Here is an 18,888-nt window from a genome sequence, read left to right as displayed (position 1 = left end):
TTGGACATCCCATCCTCCAGAACAGTGAGAAGTATTTGTTTATAAGTCACTCGGGTTATGGTGTTTGATTACAGTAATACAACTGGACTAAGCACTTGTTCACACACTAGCTCTGTCTGTAGCCTCCTTTCCTGTACTCCACCCTTCATTGTCTGACCATGGTGATGAGAGTCTCCCATGCTCACATCTGTCTCTTCAACTAGTGAAACCCCCAAGCTCTATTTGTCTCCCTTGTGAAGGGGACCTGAACAGCACTCAGTAATTTAGAGCTCAGCTTGCTTTTCTCAGTGATCAGAGTCCTGCACTGCCCGCCATAGAAAACAGTCACCATAGCTTGTTTCGGGGTTTCTTTCTTTTCTTTTCTTTTCTTTTTGTACTGGGAATTGAACTCAGGACCCTGCACTTGCCAGGCGGGCACTTGTGCCACTGAGCTGTATCCCCAGCCCAGAGTTTCTTTTTAAGGAAGGGTTGAGAGTAAATTGGCCTGTGTTATTCTGTCATGGCCAGCAGTAGAAGACTCATTCTTTCTTAAAATCTAAGGGGGTCTGGGTGTGGTGGCGCACACCTATAATCCCAGCATGTGGGAGGCTGAGGCAGGAAGAATCACTGCAAGTTCCAGGCCAGCCTGTGCTACAAAGTGAGATGCTAGAAGGCTGTGCTGACAGTGGAGAGGAGACTTGGCCTTTTGCATGAGCAAGAAATAAACAGTGCTGAGCTCCTGAGATTTGGATTTGTTAGTTATGCAGTAACTCAGGGCTGGGAGCTGGCGGCTGGTCCTCACTGGTGCTGTATTATCCCTCCTTATTGGCCAGCTTATGCACGCACCTGGACCATAAGCAAATGTCTGAAAATGTGTTGGCTTCCCCAAACCGGCTTTCATGTGGAAAACTATCAATTCGCCCTGACATGAAGAGCAGGAGGGAGCAAAACAAATAATTTACAGAAACAATTCATCTTTATAAGAACAAATTCTTTTGGTGATGAGTTTAAATCACTTCCAGCTGGATCTGTGGATTTTAATTCAGAAGGGATCATCCTTCCCTCCACACACATCTGAACTGAGAATGGCAAATTAATTAGCACAAATGGTAGGTATACAGCTGTTCCCGCAGAAAGATGCACTTCCAGTGAACTAAAATCTGTCTTTGAGGAGCCATCAGCTCTTGCTGTCTTCCTCCTGCTTGAGGTTAGCTCCACATTTCCAGTGATGGGGGAACTTCCTTTGAAGTTAAGGCTTCCTTTCCATCTGCCTGTAGAAGGGCTTTTGATAGTAACTGCTTCCAACTGCTTCTAAACTAGGAATATTTGTGCCATGGCCCATGTAGTCCTGGGTGGTGAAAAGGGTTTTCACAGAAGTATGGAGGTTGTAAGCAAATAACTTGTGTGCATGATGAATGTTTTTTTCTGGGGAGAGAATCTGTACCTCCCATCAGACTCTTAAAGGTATAGGCAGCTTGATCAAGGTTTAGCACTACTACTCTGGAGACCAGAGTTCTGTACTCAGCCAGACCAGGATCTTCTGTGTCATCAGCTGCTTCCTGTTCTCTTTCTTGGAATTGCTCCCTTCTTTTGCATTTTTATGGCATATGTGAAAGAAAGTGTGAGGGGGATGAACATTTTCCCAAGTGTGCAGTGTCACCTTCCCTTTAGCCCTCAAAGGTGCAGACTGATAGCCCTGGTCGGCCATCTGAACAAGATGTTTTGTTTTGTTGTGTTGTGTTTTGTTAGTACTGGGCCTTGAACTTAGGGCCTTTGCACAGAACTACATCACAGCCCTTTTTTCAAATTTTGAGACATGTTCTCAGTTGCTAAATCATTCAGATTAAGCTCAAATTTGGCAATCCTCCTTCCTCAGTTTCCTAGAGTGCTGAAACTACAGATTTGCAGTACTGCACCTGGTTAAAATATAGTGTGTTAACCTGTGTCCCCATTGACAGGGCAAGTGGTGCTCTTCATGCTCAGAACAACTGTGAGTCACAGCACCTCTAGAAGCTCCTGCATCTTTGGCCCAAACGGAGCATGGCAAGCAACCCAGCACGAGACTCCCGCACAAGGCTGTGCCCGCCTGACCAACTGCCAGCTGTGGCCATGTGCAGCTGTAGATTGTATGCAGGGTTTGGGAAGAATGAGGAGAGGTGCAACAGACAGGAGGAAAGGAAAAGACAACGCCAGGAAGTTGAAGGAGTTACATCCTCATGCTTCCTGCCCAGCCTCGGTGCTAACGCAGAGAGCTTGTTTACCCGGCAATGAGCAAATCTTTCCGGATGCAGGGAAAGTGCAGCAGCCTGGCCATCCAGTCATGCAGCCCCGGCTGAGGCTGAGGCAGGGCGAGCAAGGTGGGTCACAGCAGCCGAGGCCACCAGCACACAGCACAGACATTCACTGTGCAAATGTGCCTGCAAAAACAAACTGCGGGCACTGTGTAGTGTAAGCGTTGCCTCTGCTGAGAAGTGAAACCCCTTTTAGTTGGGTTCTTGAGGAAACCAGAGAAGCCAGCCCTCCTTGTGGCCATGGACAGTAGCTTCTGCCACCAAGTCTTTGTCGAGTGGTACAATCTTGTACAAGCTCAGCGGCACAGATTGCCTGACAAGCGCGAGGTCCTGAGTTCAATTCCAGATACCAAAAACAAAAAAATGTAACTTGATCAGCAAAAGTGCTGTCATATTTGTTCAGTGTTTCCTTTTCACACCATCTTTTTTTTTTTTACACACTTCCTGTAATCTTTTCTTTTCCCCCGGTACCGGAAATCGAACTCACGACGTTGTGCTTGTCAAGCAGGCGCTGTGCCACCGAGCTAAATCCCCTGCCCCACTTCCTGTAATCTGACCAGAGTAAGTCTGCCTGTGCTTGTGGAGCCAGTGGGGAAAGACCAGGAGTCTGTGTGTGAGTCAGGAAACCAGGAAAAGTGCCTCTGCCTGCTGCATTTGCCAGCACTACAGTAGACAAGCAGGTTCTCTCAAGAGCCCAGCAGAAGAGCAGTGGGGGTCTGGGTGGCCTCGGGCCTTCTGCAGTCCTGGCAGGCTTGGTGTGCTCCTGAGCACCTCAGCAGTGAGTCTTGACCTGTCCACTCCACCACAGTTGCCCTGGGGAAGAAAGAAGTGATACATGGGAAAAAATTAAAGAAAAAGTATATTTTAATGAAAATATAATGCATAATTCTTATCTGTTTGGACAAGGAATTTAGAACTAAGTTTCCAAAGCAGATGTTATGATTTGGGTCTAGATGTCTCCCCAGAACTTCATGTGGTCAGAGGGCTTTTTCAGAGGTGGCTGAAGCTAGAGTGTGCGATACTGAGATTAAGGGTGTGTGATCAGTTCACTGCTTGGTTTAGCACCACCCTAATAACAGTAGCCTAGATCATAAAAGGGGCAGAAAGACACTACTAAGGTCGACTGTTGATTTTGCTGTCTTCTGCCCCCGCCATGAATTGCTCTCTTCTGTGAAACCACCCTGCTGGGGAGCTAGCCAAAGGTGGACTGAAACCTCTATAAACTGTGAGCTAAATAACCCTTTCCTCCCTTAACTTTGGGCATCTGATACTTTGTCTCAGCAACAACAAAAGTAACTAAGACAGCAGCATTAAGCTTTATGCTAAAAGAACAGGACCGATTATGAGAGAGGAGCTGTGCTAGACACGGCAGACACACTTGGTCCTCTGATCCAAGCATGTTCCCAAACCCTTTTTCTCTTGTCCACTTCCACTGAGGAGACTGGGAAAGTCTCCACAGAACTCATGAAACCAAGTAACACAGTTCTGGCCAATGAGTCTTAAATTGAAATTTGTTTTTATTGGTGCAACCACTGTGAAAATCAGTGCAGAGATTCCTCAAAAAATTAGGATTGGAGGTCCCGTTTGACCCAGCTATTCCCTTTCTGGGTATTTTCCCAGAAGAATTAAAAACATCATACCACAGTGATATATGCACACCCATGTTTATAGCAGCACAATTTGTAATAGCTAAATCTTGGAAACAACCCAAATGACCATCAATCAAAGAATGGATAAAAAAAGATGTGGTCTTTGTATATAGTGGAGTATTAGCTATAAAGAAGGATAAATGGAGGCTTTTATAGGTAAATGGATGCAAATTGAGACCATACTCGTAAGCCAAATAAACCAGACACATGTGTAAACTTTGTATTGTCTCCCTAGTATGCGAAGTTGAGAGTAAGATCCAAAATGTACAATAGATATTGTAAAATGGGAAGAAACTTCAAAAGGATAGAGAAACTGGGATGGGGGCATGGAGAAAAGAAGGAAGGGAAAAGCAAAAATAAAACATTATATATATATATATTAAGATAGTGTAATGGTTGATACACTGTGTCAACTTGAGAAGTTTAGAAGCTTAACTAAAGGACTCAACAGGGGGCCAGGGTCCTCACTTTGTAAACATCCCGAGCCTCTGTAAAAACAGGGCATGGAGATGGTGTGGGTGTAAAGGACCCACCCTAGGATGGAGAGCCTGCATACCATATAAGGGAGATAAAGAGGCTTGCTCCACCTGCTTTTGCTCTTGCTGCTTTTGTTGTCTTCTGCTGCCTTGAAGTGTTGCCCCTGTGCCATGCCACCCTGCTTTGAAGCCAGCCAAGTATGGACTGAGCCTCCACAAACTGTAAGCTAAATAAACCTTTCCCTCTTTAATCTGAGTGTCTGATATTTTGCCTCAGCAATGAGAAAAAAGTAATCAAGACAGATAATTATACTACTAATTTCTCTTAGTTCACTGAAAAGAAAGGTTTGTGCTAATGTTGTTTGGACAAGTAAATGCCACTATCTTGTACTGTGAGTAACTAATTTAAAGATAACAATACACAATATATTAACCATTGTTACCCTCCTATCATCTTGTTTTGAAATTTTGTTTTTTTGTCTTTTTTCTCTCAAAATTGAAAAAATTTTCCTTTAAAGCTTTTGAGTTTTTCTTATAAAAGGGACAGGGAACAGCTGGTTTAAATTCTTTCTGCCTCGAATATCAGTGTGATGCCTCAAGCTGAAGCAGCTCATGAGACAAGAAGCCAGCATGCTAAAGATAACCAAGAGAAGGAGAGCTTGCCTGGGTTCTTGGTGACATTGCTGAGCTACTACCCCAGTTCTGGATGGCTATTCTGAGACTGCTTGTTAAGATTTTGATAAGCTGATGTCTCAGTCACTTTCATCATTTCTGGGACATTTAAGTCCATAGTTGGCCGGCTCCAAGGCAGGAAGGCACGGCAGAAGGGCATGGTGGAGGAAAACCTACTGATTCTGATGGCCGGTAAGCACGGAGTGAGGGGAGGTACACCTCTTCTGGCCAGGCCCCGCCTCCCAGCTGCACATTCAGCTATAGCACGCCGTGATCCAGTCACCCTTCAAAAGCTCCATCTATGAGCACAAGAGGCACTTGGGGAACATTATATATAAACCATAACAGTTCTCTGCTACCTCCAGCCAAAGCATTCCAAAGCAGTTACAAGCTGTCATATGTTTAGACTTAACTGATTTTCTTCAAAGGGGAATCAACACATAGTAATTTGCAATTTCACTTTATTTTTCAAAACTATATAGCAAAGCAAAATTTAGGAGAATTTTCATAAAAATAGAACCTATCCCATGACCCCTTTCTCATACCTTCCCCATCCTCTGTCTGCATCCCACCCCACCCCACCCTCAGAGAGATTGTTCTTGAACACTCAGCACTTGACCTCCTATAAGTTTCTATGCTTCTCTCTGGAGTGACAATATACAGACCTTTTTATAAAACACTTCATGCATTTTCTCTATGCATGAATCTTGCACCCCAAAGAGAAGGATCAAGGACAGAAAGGAAAGTGCTGCCCCTCCCTGTGTGAGTGGCTGCATTCATGCGACATCTCTTCCCCTGCGTGGAGCTCTGGTGAGGGGGTTTCGCAGCTATGCTCCTCCTGTCCCCTGCCTTGCTCTTGTGCCAAGGACAGACCTGCATTACCAGTTTTCCTCAAAAATAATGTCAGAAAAGGAAGATTTTTATCTGGAAACTTGGGCCTACCCCCAGTGGGTTCTCCCTGAATGGAGCACAGTTCTGCTAAAGACAAGCAAAGCTTATGCTCTTGGCATATGAACCCCATACCCCACACACAATTGGGGCCCAGGCACACTGGCAGGCTGGCACCTGTGAGGAGCCTGGTCCTGGTCCCTGGTCCCCAAGGGCCACAGGTACCCACGTCAACCCCTGACTCTATGCCAACCCACTAGACCAACCAATTTATTGACTTTCAGGAATAAAGCAAGAGGGAAGGAAGACACTGTCATGGAGCCTAGAGCTGCCAGACCCGCCCTGGCGGGGAGTTAACTCATGTCTGGGAAGCCTGTGGCCCTGGCTGGCTCTGGTGCCATCCTCAGAGAGATTGTTGTCTTGAGGGTTCTGCAGCCTGAAAAGCCATGAGACCCATGTCCGGTTTCTAAGCCCTACGCCAGCCATGTGTGTGTACATAGGTATAGACTGATATCAATGCTTCACGTGGCATTTTTACCGAAAGTGAGAAATGAATTTCCAGACCAACCATTCCTGTCAACTGCCCTTCAGCACCTGTCCCATCCAGACCACAGCCCCAGACAAACCTTCCCAGCAAGCTGGGCCACATAACATCGGTCCTTACCCACCACAATGCGTGGCTCTTCCTGACACTGACGGGTGGACCTTGCAAAGATGCAGCTGTCTCTGTGACGACAGACACCAGAGAACCAGGGAGGGACTGTTTTCCTGCCAGCTGGCAGTGTCAGCTCAGTCTGATGGGTGAGCCCTGGTTGTTCCTGGGCCTTGGGCTGCCTAGGACATAGAATGTGGCCTCCTACACCTTCATTTTTCTTTTTCATTATCAGTGCATGACAAATTGGTGTTTGGCCTTTGAAATGAAAGATCAAAGCTTGGACAGGCTGTGTGACAGTGTACCCAATGTCCATGAAGAAGCCCAACTTTCCAGCAAGCTCCAAAGCAGATGTTCACGCCCCATTTGCTTCTTCATACCATAAGACTCCCTCAGTACCAGGAACTAGCTCGTCCAACCTGGGGTTCTCCAGACAGGGCAGCAGGACAGAGGGGAACATGCTACAGCCGTGTCTTCCATTTACGTAGTGCCTGCTAACCAGCTCTGTCTGAAGCCTGGAACAGGTGTCAGTGGATCTCATTCTCACATCTCCTCATTAAAGATAAGGGATCAGAGGTTCCACGAAGCTAAGTAAATTGTTCCAGGTTGCCCAGCATGGAAAGCATGGATCCAGGATCCCAGCCAGGCTACCTAGCTGTGTATTTCTTCCCGCCAAACTCTGACAGGACCTGTCAGAGCAGAGGTGACCAAGGAAAGCCCAGGCCATGGATGGTTACAAAGGGGAAGAGAATGGCATAATGTGGTGGGGGACAGTTTAGTCAGGTCCCTCAGGGATAAAGAGAAGAGCTCACTAACGGAGGATGGCCCAGGGACACGGAACATGGGTGCCCTGAGTTGGAGGTTGGCATAATCTTGGGACCAAGCCAGGGCCATGTGCCTGGAACACAGCAGGGAGCGGACCCTTGAGAGCAGAGAGGACCCTCCCAAAAGTGCCTTCTGAAGCCAAGCATGTAGGTGACACAACTGTGTACTGTGCAGGAAGAGAGTGGGAAGCAGGAGCCACTTACTGTCAGAGTCCTGGGGACAGTGGTCACAACAGTCATGAGACACTGCCACACTTGAGGCTGATTAAGGCTTTAAAATTCACAGCCAGTGCCCAGGGGACAGCTCCAGCCTCGCTTCTGACACCCCTAACCAGTGCTGGGGAAAATCCCATGAGCCTGCAGATAGCTTCATTTGACGTTCAAATCTCTAAAGGGGGGCATAGTGAGAAGGAGGTGTGGGGTCTGGGAGCGCTACCTTTGCTGGTGGGAGCTACTGGGGCCCATTCGTACCATGCTGGGAACAAGCCAGGGGTGAGGGAGAGATGGAGGCTGCAGGCAGCAGGCACAGAGGGTAGAGGGACAGAGTCCTTGGGAGAAACAAATGAACAGACAGACAGGATGCAGGAAGCTGGGACTTGGAAGAAGACGATGGGGTAATGTGGCATTCTGGAAGAGGGCGCGTGCTGAAGATGGGAGGGGGAGGTTCTTTTCCTCCAGCTCGAGTTCTCAGGGAAGTACAAGTCAGGAAAACTTCGGGATGAAGAGGGTAAATGGGGCAGATTATGTGAAGAAAGAGGAGACGGTTGAAATCCTGGTCTTAAAGGAAATGAGCTCAGCTATAAAATTATCCTGGGATTAACAGATAGTCCACTTCTGAAATCATGGAGTTAAAATTAGCAGATGTCATAATACCTGGCTATGGTCTTGAAATTCCTTTTCCACCAAGAAGCAAGGCTTTTTAGAGAAATGATTGATTCCAGGACAAGAGAAGAAGACAGGCAAGATGAGGCTGATACTGACCTATCAGAAGACAAGGAAAGTACTGAAGCCCTGGGAGCCACGTCCAGAGGAAAAGCCACCAGGAGGAGGCTGCCCTGGCTTAGAGAGACATTCAAGCATCACAAGGGTAGCAAGGGCTATGGGTGGAAGGATAGCGGGTGTGTGAAAGTCACGGGCTAATAATGCAACTATGGAAGGAAAACTCACTGGAAGATGCTAGTGGGCCAATTTAATGAATTCTAAACAACCCAGTATTGAACACTAATAAATCATACCCATTTTATTTATTCTTGTTTGCATTATCATTGGGTCAACATAGATAAGAATTCCCATTAATGCAAGAATTTTAGCTGCAAAGTGAAGAGGGACTGAGAATTAGAACATCACCGTTTTTTGAAATGAAATGAAGGCGTTGATGATCAGGAGCTGCCGCATCACAAGAAGAGAATCAAACACGAGCTTCCTAGTAAGGAACACACTACCCATGACACAGCTCTGATCAAGCTGCTAGATCCAGCCTCGGGGCTACAGGTAAGACAGAGCCAAAGGAGCACACTAAGTGACATCAGGGAGCCAAGTCCAGGCTGTGAGGATGGCAAAATAAACAATCTAGGTTTCTCAACACATAAATTGCAAAGGGAGAGTTGTGGTGGAGGGAAACCTGCACATTACAAGATACTTAAAGCTGGGCATGGTGGCTCATGCCTGTAATCCCAGCATTCCAGAGCTGAGGAGGAGGATCACTGTGAGTTTGAGGCCAGCCTGGACTACAAAGTGAGTTCAAGGCCAGCCTGAACTGCATAGCAAGACTCTGTCTCGAAAAGACAAAAAAGCCCACAAATAAATAAATAAAACTTAAAAGACAGCAATCAATCATTTTGTGTTTGGGTTCTATGATTCACAAAATGGTGGTGGGGGATATTATGTGCATAAAAATTAGAAGCATGAGCATTAACTGTTGATATTAAGTAACTTTTGTTTAAACAAATGTCACCAGTCTAGTTTCTGCAATAAGGATGTGGAGATAAGAGGCGCTACTAAAGAAATTCACTGAAGGTTGCAATTTGGTTGAGTAAGTGAATTAATTAGTAAGTTAAGAATATTAGGTTTTTTGCTTTAAATAGTAACAGTGTTGTTAATATGTTATGAAATATTATTATTGTAAAGTACTTGGAAAACTATGACCTTTTATTTTTAAACTACAGCAAAAACTATTGGAAAGACAGAAAGTCATTACAGCTGGGTGTGGTGGTGCACGCTTGTAATCCCAGCACTTGGGAGGCTGAGGCAGGAAGATCATTGCAAGTTCGAGACCAGCCTGGGCTACAAAGTGAGCTCACAGCCAGCCTAAACTACATAGTAAGACCCTGTCTCAAAAAGACAAAATAGCCGGACCCCGGCATCGCAGGTGCCCAGGAGGAGGGCCCCCAGCACCCGGGAGGCCGCGCAGTGGGGCGCGCTGGCCCGTGCCAGCCCTCAGGCTGGCCACTGCCGCTCAACTGAGAACTATGGTGGCACAGAGAAGCAATGACACAATTGGCCCACCATGCACCAGCTGCAGAGGCCCACCCGCGGACGTGCATGAATCATTCTGACATGGAGAAACCCTTGGGAATACATACCACACAGCGGGTTGCTCTTGCCCCTGCCATTGAGAACCAGAAAGGTCCAGAGTCAGCGGAGGAGCCGCTGCTGAACAAAGACTCAGAGAATGTGAGAATACAGGCTAAGCCCGAGGAGTCAGAGGTCTAGTGGACTGGCATCACGAGAACCATTCGGAAGCTGTAAACCAGGAGGACTTTGTGCAATACCTTTGGAGACCCTCTGGAAGCCATTCTTCCCCTGACAGTACAGGCTGCGATGGAAGAGTGCGTGGAGCCCTGAAGAGGTCTGCACCGAGATTCCTGCTGTCTATGCTGACGGCTGGGGAGAGGACACTAAGTGGTTGTGGGGCCCCAATGTGATGGGAGGTTGGAGAGAAAAAGCTACAAAGCATGGCTTTCACCCCAGATGGCTCACTTGAGATGTTAGTAAGAATTGCCTCCTCAGTGTTCTATAGCTGCGACAAGGAGGAGGCCAAAGAGAGAAAACAAAGAGACTGAGAAAAAGCAGCTGCTTTTGCTGCAGCACTAAGAGAAACAGACCCTAAGTTTGATTCTCAGGTCCCAAGAAGAACTTGACAACTGCATTCATCTGCTACCAATATTAAAAGCCAGGCCACCTCAAGAGGAACTGCCCTAAGAGGCCCACTGGGCCATGCCCTGAATGCAAAGGTGACCACTGGAGATCAGTCTGTTCTCTGAAGCACAGGCCCCAGAGTTCAGACCCATCCTACCACTTAGTCCAACAGGAATGAGGGGGTCCGGGGCATACTCTGCCTTCTCCCTCTGGCCAGACTGTCATCTCCATGGAGGAGCACCAGGTAATCATGACTATTGAGGGACAAGAAAACAGCCTGTTGCTAGACACAGGTGCAAGTTTCTTGGTCCTCCTTTTCAATCCTGGCCTTCCTTCCAGCTGTCACACCTTAGTGAAAGAAGTCACTGGAGAGGAGGTAATACACTATTTTTGACAGCCCTTAGGCTGTAACTACTTGTTAGATCCTTCTTGCATATCTGTCTTCCTGAGAAACCACTTTGAAGTTACCACTATGTATTACAGCAGCCATTGATATTTTCCTACTAATCTGTCCATAACTCTGTAATGTTTGTATTGTTCCTATGCTATTTTGTAAATGGATGTATGTTTATTATTATGTGTTTCCTAGAACAACCATTGAGAATAGTTAATGATTATTCAATTGGTCAAAAAAAAAAGAATAAAAAACACTAAATAAATAAATAAAAGTCATTACAGATGGAATCTCAATAAGTATATTATCTGCTGATGGGCAGATTTACTTTGCCAGTATACTTATGGTGATCATATCTTTCTGAACCTTAAGCAAGGACACATGATCTTATAAGAGGATATTTCCTGGGCTGGGAGTGTAGCGCACCTGCTTAGTGTGTGTGAGGACCTGTGTTTAATCCCAGCACCACAAAAAAAGAAAAAAACTATATTTTGTAATTTCTAAAATAATTTGGATAAAAATTCTTATTCAGGTATAAAATCATAACAGCTGTACATTTAATGAATTCCTTTTAAGGAATATGCAAAGTTGAATGAAAGTGAAGCCAACCCAGAACACTCTGTGTCACATCATACTTGTTCTGTTGCAACATGAGTCAAAGCCCTCCTTAGAGATTATGTTCAACGTGTCACTACGTATCACAAGTGGGGAAACTGGAAACCGGTCCAAGGAAAATAAAAGTAATGAGAACAATGGAAAAGAGAGGACATGAGAAGTGCCTATAGCAATCTAGGAGTGTCTCCCTGGGAGACGTGGAGGAGCTCAGAATCACTTGTCCAAGTTGGCTGCATGTTTTTAATAACTGGAAGTTGATAGCTAGATCTTCTTCATGTGTGCAGAGGGCCAAGGAAGAAAAAAACAGGCTGAAAAAAAAACGAACTTATACCTCCACCCATCCTTGAAAACTGCACCAATAAAGGGTAGTCAGCCCTGACCTCCCATAATGAAACCCAAAGGACAGTTCCCAAACTTCATCCTCCTTGACCCATGACCCCCTTGGCCATCACTGACCTCTGGCTTGAAATACTTTCTTCCCTTGGATTTAGGACGGCACTGTTTCTCCTCCAGCTTCCACCTCTAGGTGTGAGAGGTGCCCAAACTCAGACCAACCTCTCTTCCTTCTGATCAGCACTCAGCCCTGGTGAACCCACTCAGGCTCAAGTCCTTATATATCAACTACACGGCTGATTTCAAAGAAAAATAAACATGGGGGCCATGTCCAGCTATATCCCAAAGCCAACTTATAATCATGTGACCAAAACTAAGTCATCCCATTTCCCTATGTGCTAGTCCCAATCAAAACAAAACAAAATGTAAGCATCACATCTTTGTCAGTATGATTCAGTGTAGTTACATCAAATACAGACAAATCAGCTTAAGCAGTTCTTCTTGCTTAAAAAAGAATGCTAACACATAACAGACAATCACCCAAAATGTCAAGCCCTTCTCCCTTTTTAAACATCACAGACCTTGGTATAACTATCATCAAGGGCTTTACCACTTTCCGCTGGTAGTCTCCTTGTTTGCAAATTGTTCTTGTGTATGCACAGTAAACTTGTTATGTGGTTACATCAGATTGTATTTTGGACACGGGTGATCTCTATATTTACATAACTGGACAGGCTCGCATTACCCACTACCTACCCAGCACCTCTACCCCTGGATTGTAGCATGCCCCACTGGCTCAACCCTCCACAACCCTCCTGTCTCACCTGGTGGCAGTACTGCCCTAACCCTGATGACTTGCCCTTCAGAGTTAACATTTCTCACCACCCCAAGACAGTCACCTTGGTTCCAGCACTGACAGCAAGCCCCTGGGTCACAGTAGCTTCCCACCTAGTCTCACCTGGTCTTTCTCCCTCTGCCCTTGTGCTCAGGTTTCAGTTCAGCAGCCAGAACATAAATTGAGCGATCAACTTCCCTGCCCCCAAAACCAAAGTCCTGAGAGGCCTACTGCACGGCCCTTTTGTCCTCTGGCCTCCTCTCCAGCACCAGCCCTTGTTTTCTGTGGTTCCTGGAGTAGTCTGGGCTGCTCTACCTTCAGGATTTTGCCCTAGTAGCTCCCTCTGTGGTGAACACCCTTCCCTCAGATGCCTGCGTGCCTCATCTCCTCACTGTAGCTTTAACTCAAGCATCGCTTCTTTCTGAGGCCTTCTTAGCCCCTATTGAAAGTTTATCAATTAAGCAGGAAAAGAATCACTGCAAGAAACAATCAAAGAACTTAAGGCCCCTGCTCTGAAGACTGGCTGGTACTGAACTTATTCCTGTCCTTATCCCCGCACAAGGACCTCTGGGTCCCAACTAGGTACCAGGCACCGTCTTGGTGATACACACAGTAGGGCGGGGCAAAGCTGGCTGAGAAAACAATCAGGATCTCTCAATTACAAGATCCCAGGACAGTGCTAAACATTCCCAAGACTCTGTATGTGTGACTTCTCGGGGGCTTCCACGAAATGTGGCCGACATAGATGCCATGAGAAGCCTGCTATCATGACTCTTCAAGATACCCCACCCTACGTCTTCTAGACCAGGGTATACTTTTATTTTTGCTTTTATTCTTTCTTTTCTTCAGCCCAGGCTTGCTCTGCAGAGCCAGTTTCTCCTTTACACCCTTCATCCTGCACTTTTTAAACAAATTTTTGGCACTGTTTTTGGCTTGTCTCACCCCATTCTTTGTTCAGGGAAATAGGGACCTGAACTACCCTTTCTTGGTGAGCCATTCTTAAAGGAACTATCTTATAGCATTGGCTCTAGGGATGTCCTGGAAACCAATAAGACAAAACCAAGCCAAACCATTGAAACTGTACAGTACTTCTGTTATAGTGGGAGAGATGGATTATAAAAAGAAGTGAGCTAGGATGTTAGAGAGTGGTAAATGCTAAGGAGAGGGGAAAAAAGGGTAAGATACAAAAAATAGGGAGTGTATTATTGTGCTCTGGCTTTCCCACTCTGAAGTCCCACCGAGTGGTGACAGAAAAAATAGAAATGACTTCCTTTCTCCCAGGTATGGATGCTGGAAGTCCAAGACCACAGTGTTGGCAGTGTGGCTTCTCCTGAGGCCTCTCTTCGGCTTCCCAATGGCCACTTCTCCATGTGCCTTCACATGATCATCTGCGTGCACACATGCACGTCTCCTAATCTCTTCTTAGTCTCCAGACAAGCTGGATCAAGGCCTCCTTAATGACTTCACTTTGACTTCCTCTTCTCCTTAGAGATCCCTCCCCTATCTCTAAATACAATCACATTCTGAGGGACTGGGGCTTAGGACATTGACACATGAATTTTGGGGAATACAATTCAGCTCCTAAAGGGCAGGTAGGTAGGCATTCTGAGGGACTGGGGCTTAGGACATTAACGCATGAATTTGGGAGAATACAATTCAACCTCTAATAGGCCAGATTTTAGTAGGAAGTCCTCACAAAGAAGCCAGTATTTTTGCATTTGTTTGTTTGTTTTATGGTGCTGGGGTCAGAACCCAGGGCCTCAAGCATGCTATCCAAACACTCTATCACTACGCCCCCAGCTCTAAGAAGCCAGTTTTTGAGTGAACCTGAAGAACTGAGAAAAGCAACCGCAAGAGCACCCAGTGGACCAGCTTCCAAGTAGCATGGTGGCTCCCAGTACAAATGAGGAAAGAGAAGGAGAACAGCTGCCTCTGGTGTCAGAGATGTGATACGTGAGGTCACAGAGGCCAAGACTGAGCAAGCTGGGCAGACAGATGGTGTCAATAGGGCCCTTCTGGCTGCTACTGCGGTGAGGGGTAGAAGGAGGGTGACTGGATCAAGGATCCAGATGACAGACCAGGTGGTGCCAGTGGGTGGGGGGGTGCTGCTCACCTCCACAGTGCTATCAGTATTTACACTCCTCACAGGCACAGACAGGTGGATGCATTCAGGACCTGCTGAGAGCTGCCCCCCTGGGAGAGCTGGGGAGCAGCCAGGGCCTGCTGCAGTTCAACTTCATCCTCTTCCCTCCACTTCCGGCAGAGGTCCCCCAGCTCAGGGCCTTTGATGGCTCAGGGAACTAGACTTAAAGCGGCAGACCAACAAGAGGGCTCAGAGCCCGGGTGGGCTCGATGTGCTCAAAAAACAGGGTGAATAATTAAATTTTTTGGTAGATTTATTAGCATAAAAGACACGTTGCCATCAGTGCTTTTCAAAATATTCCCCCTTACTTTGAACATGCTTGTCCCACTGTTCTTACCACTTTCCACACAGCTCTGAAGACTTCTTTCATGAAGGTCTTTAGTTGCACTGTCATTGCTGCCTCAACCTCCTGAACTGATTCAAAACATTTACCTTCCATGGTGAGTTTGACTTTGTGGACGAGCCAGAAGTTGCACTATACCAGATCCAGTGAATAAGGTAGATTAGGACACACCATAATGTTTTTACATCAGCCTTTTTGTTGAGTGGCAATGGGCAGCAGCATTTTCTGTTTGTTGTTGGGTGTTTTTGTTCATTTTGTCTTTTTAGTCACACCTCATGAAGACACAAAAGAGGACTTCAGAACTTGTATCTTTCAGAAGGTCCGGGAATAGGACTGAGACACCGTCCTCTTTCTGTAGATCAGTGAGAGTGAAGATCCTCGGGGGCTGCCTCCAGCTCATGGCTCCATCATCCACTCAGGCCCAAGAGACTCTGAGCTCGTGACTTCTGGATTCCATAGGCTACTGGAGATATTCTGGTCTTTTCTGGTCCCCTTTACTTCACACCAGCCTTTGTGCTTACTGGGAGCTCACCAGGGCCAGGCTCCGGCACAGTGGCACTCCTCTACAACCCCCGCCCATCCCGTTGTCTCCCCACTTCTGTCTCTGCATGGTCTTCCCATCCTCCCTCCCTCTCTTTAAAGAACTGATCTTCCACTGTAGATGGGACAACTTCCTGCCACACTGACATCCAACCTCTCCTCCTCTGCAATAGGCAAGCCTAGCCTGTCGTCCATGGTCCCTGCCATCCCCTCTGCCCATGTTCTTATTTATTTGTTTCTCCCAGCCAGGCCTCTGGAGCTAGCAGACTACACTTAACAGCACTGCCTGTATTTCGCTGCGTTTTCTCCTTGACTTTTTGCTAACTGACTCTCTTCTAACCTTCTAATGAAACTGCAGCCCTCAAAGGTCACCAGTACCTTCTCACCAAACCATGGTCCTCTCGTGAGTCCTCATTCTCAGTCACCACTCAGTGGCTTCCCAGAGCCCTCTGTGGGGCTGCTTCTTGCCACCCTTTCTCTCCCTCCCTCCCCTGAGGTGCAAACACCTACTTCCTACTCCGGTCTCCACTGCCTAGCAGAGAGCTGCTGTGTGCAGTTCTGGCCATTTCCCAAGCCTGACCTGCCCCAAAACAGCACAACCCTAACCAGACTCACAGGTCCTGCCCTACCCCACCTCTACCTGGGGTCAAACCAGCCCTCCCTGATTCTGTTGGGCTGTATCCAGTTCTCAAATCTCTGGAGGCCTTATCCTCTCCTTGGTATCCTTTTTTGCCTCTGGTGCAATCAGGCACCAAGTAGCCCCTTGATTTCTTTGGAAGCGCTTCTGCCCTAGGCAGCAGGGGCTTCCATAACAAAGTACCACAGCCTGGGTGCTTAAAGCAGTAGACGTTGTTTCTCACAGTTCAGGAGGCTGGTAACTGGCCTCTCCTGAGGCCGTCTTCCCTGCCCACAGTGCCTTTTGGCTGTGCCCCACCTGGCCTTTCCTTGCCCAGGTGGGGGCGTGGCAGAGGGAGTGTCACGCTCTCTGGAGTCTCTTCTTATGAGGACACTAATCCTAGCAGGGCCTCCTATTCTTATGACCTCACCTAACCCTAATTACCTCCCAGAGATCCACCTACAAATAGCACCCGGTTGGGGATTAGGACTTCAGCATGCAAAAGGGGGGACACCAATATTCAGTCCCTAACACGCCCCATTTTTCTCTGTTTGCTTTGATAGCTTGTTGGGGTCCCTGGCTCCCCAGCGCACACCATGCTGGACTTTAACTTCCTGCTGTGGCTTACTCATGGCTGGTGTGGTTAGCTTTTCCTTCCTTCCCCAGCTCCTCCCTTCCCCAACCCTACCCTCTGGGCTCTATAGCACACTAGTGGGGTGTGTCCAACCTACAGGATAGGAAGCTCGCTTGTTCCCCCAGGTTGCACCAGTGCTGTAGGGGGTGAGCTGGCCTTTCCTGAGTGTTTCCACTTAATTACTGTCTCTATCTCCTGAGGGTGCCAGTGCCCAGGTGACCTGTGGTCTACAGAGTACTGTGCAGGTGAAGCAATGCTTCTGCTGCCTGCCTTAACTGTCCTGCCCCAAACCAGAGGGCAGAGACCAGGAACCCAGCAGGCTCTTGGCTCATTTGTGCCATCTGCATTCCCAAAACAAAGGGGACAGTGACCAGTGTTTCTGGTGCTTAAGATGTGCACTAACGTTGCCAAAATCTGGGCAGATCTATCATCACTGGCATGTTACAGTTTAACTGGGACTGTTGTGGGGTTTTTTCCTTAGTGATACATAAAATAGTGACTCATCTTACAGCTGATGGGTCTTAGATTCTATAGACTGTAAAACTCAAGAGCTGGTCTTGAATGTAAGAAAATTTCTAAAATATGTACAGCATGCCACAGTGTAGAACTGTACATTATGTGAGGGGAGGCAGGAAAGAGGAGAGAGAAAATTAATGGATGACTTGGTGCCCTCCCTAAAAGGTCCTCTCCTTAATTATTTCCTAATTTTGAAACAGGGCTAAGAGAAAAGAAATTTAAAAATACTTCTCAAGCAACGTATGAGCAGGTGAAGCACTATTATCTGGGACCACAGCATTCCAGGATGGCTTCCAGGGAGAAGTGAGCTTTGGTTTAAAAGGAAAGAAGTGGGCCAAAGGCAAATCTGCTTCATTTACAGGGAACAGTGTTCTCTTGAGGTGGTACTGTCTCCACGGTCCAGGGAAGGGCACTGTTTGGACAGTTTATGAACATTATACCTGCGTTTCCACCACTCATGGCCGACTCTGTCTGTGAGCAAGGGGCTGAAGCCTCAGAAGACCAGCAGCTCTGCCCGGGTTGTTCATGTCTGTGAAGATTGAATGCCTCCTCACTACTGGCCATTGCTGAATGTCTGCAAGTATATCACAAAATCCAGAAGACTAAGGGCTTGGCCCAGTGCAGCAGAAGGAGATGAGGGAGAGAGCCTGGTTTGGGGAAGCCTGGCGGAAACACCCTGGTGGAGCATGGGGGTGGGGGAGGCATCCACCCTAACCCCTTACGAGAAAAGGAAGCAAAACCTCCAAACCCAGCCCAAGGGAGACTCGAGAAAGCAGGCCGCCTCTCCTTCCTTGCAGGCCAGTCCTGACCGGCGGCCAGCGCCATCGGCTAGAGCTCAGAGCCTAGAGGGCTGCTAGCGGCCCCTCCTCACAAGCGGTGCACGTTTACTTGTAGGTGGCCGAAGGTGGGAAAGGCACTGTCACCGTCTGACGGGTGACGCTCAGGCGGTCTGGGGAGTCCTGGTTCTGAGACCACACACTGCGGACCCCCAACACCGCCGTCCCCGCAATGCAGGCTGCTACTAAGAGGCAGGCTCTCAGTGCTTACGCAAACGAACTCAGTCCTCACCCGCACCCTAAAAAGGCCAGTCAGGCCTCTTTCCCAGCAGGGAGACTGAGGCACAGAGTCCAAGCAGCCCGTGCAGCGTGGCAGACCGAGCCGACAGAGGGAGGCGCAGCGGCCGGCAGGGGCGGGGAGGGCCGGCCGCCGCCGGTGGTTTCCAGCCCCGCTGGGCTTTCCAGGCCCCGCTGTCCATATAAGGCCGTGGGCGTCCAGGCACCCCGCGGGTCGCAGCCTCCTCCGCGGCGAGGAATGTGAGGAATCTCCCTCCCCGCCGCCCGGCCGCCGCGG

The 18,888-nt window shown here is 47.7% G+C and overlaps 1 long non-coding RNA gene across 1 annotated transcript; it reads right to left on the bottom strand.

Moving 5' to 3' along the window:
* Positions 1 to 949: 949 nt before the first annotated feature.
* On the bottom strand, positions 950 to 12,147 carry LOC102015771. The gene is made up of 2 exons (XR_261971.1): positions 12,035 to 12,147; positions 950 to 3,083 (listed from the first exon to the last, which is right to left on the bottom strand). It is a non-coding gene; the product is annotated as an uncharacterized LOC102015771 (long non-coding RNA).
* Positions 12,148 to 18,888: the final 6,741 nt, after the last annotated feature.

This window comes from Chinchilla lanigera, unplaced genomic scaffold (assembly GCF_000276665.1).
Source record: "Chinchilla lanigera isolate Chin_1 unplaced genomic scaffold, ChiLan1.0 scaffold00038, whole genome shotgun sequence".
NCBI lineage: Eukaryota > Metazoa > Chordata > Mammalia > Rodentia > Chinchillidae > Chinchilla > Chinchilla lanigera.
Note: the sequence above shows the minus strand (reverse complement) of the source record. Positions and strands in the feature narration are given on the sequence as shown.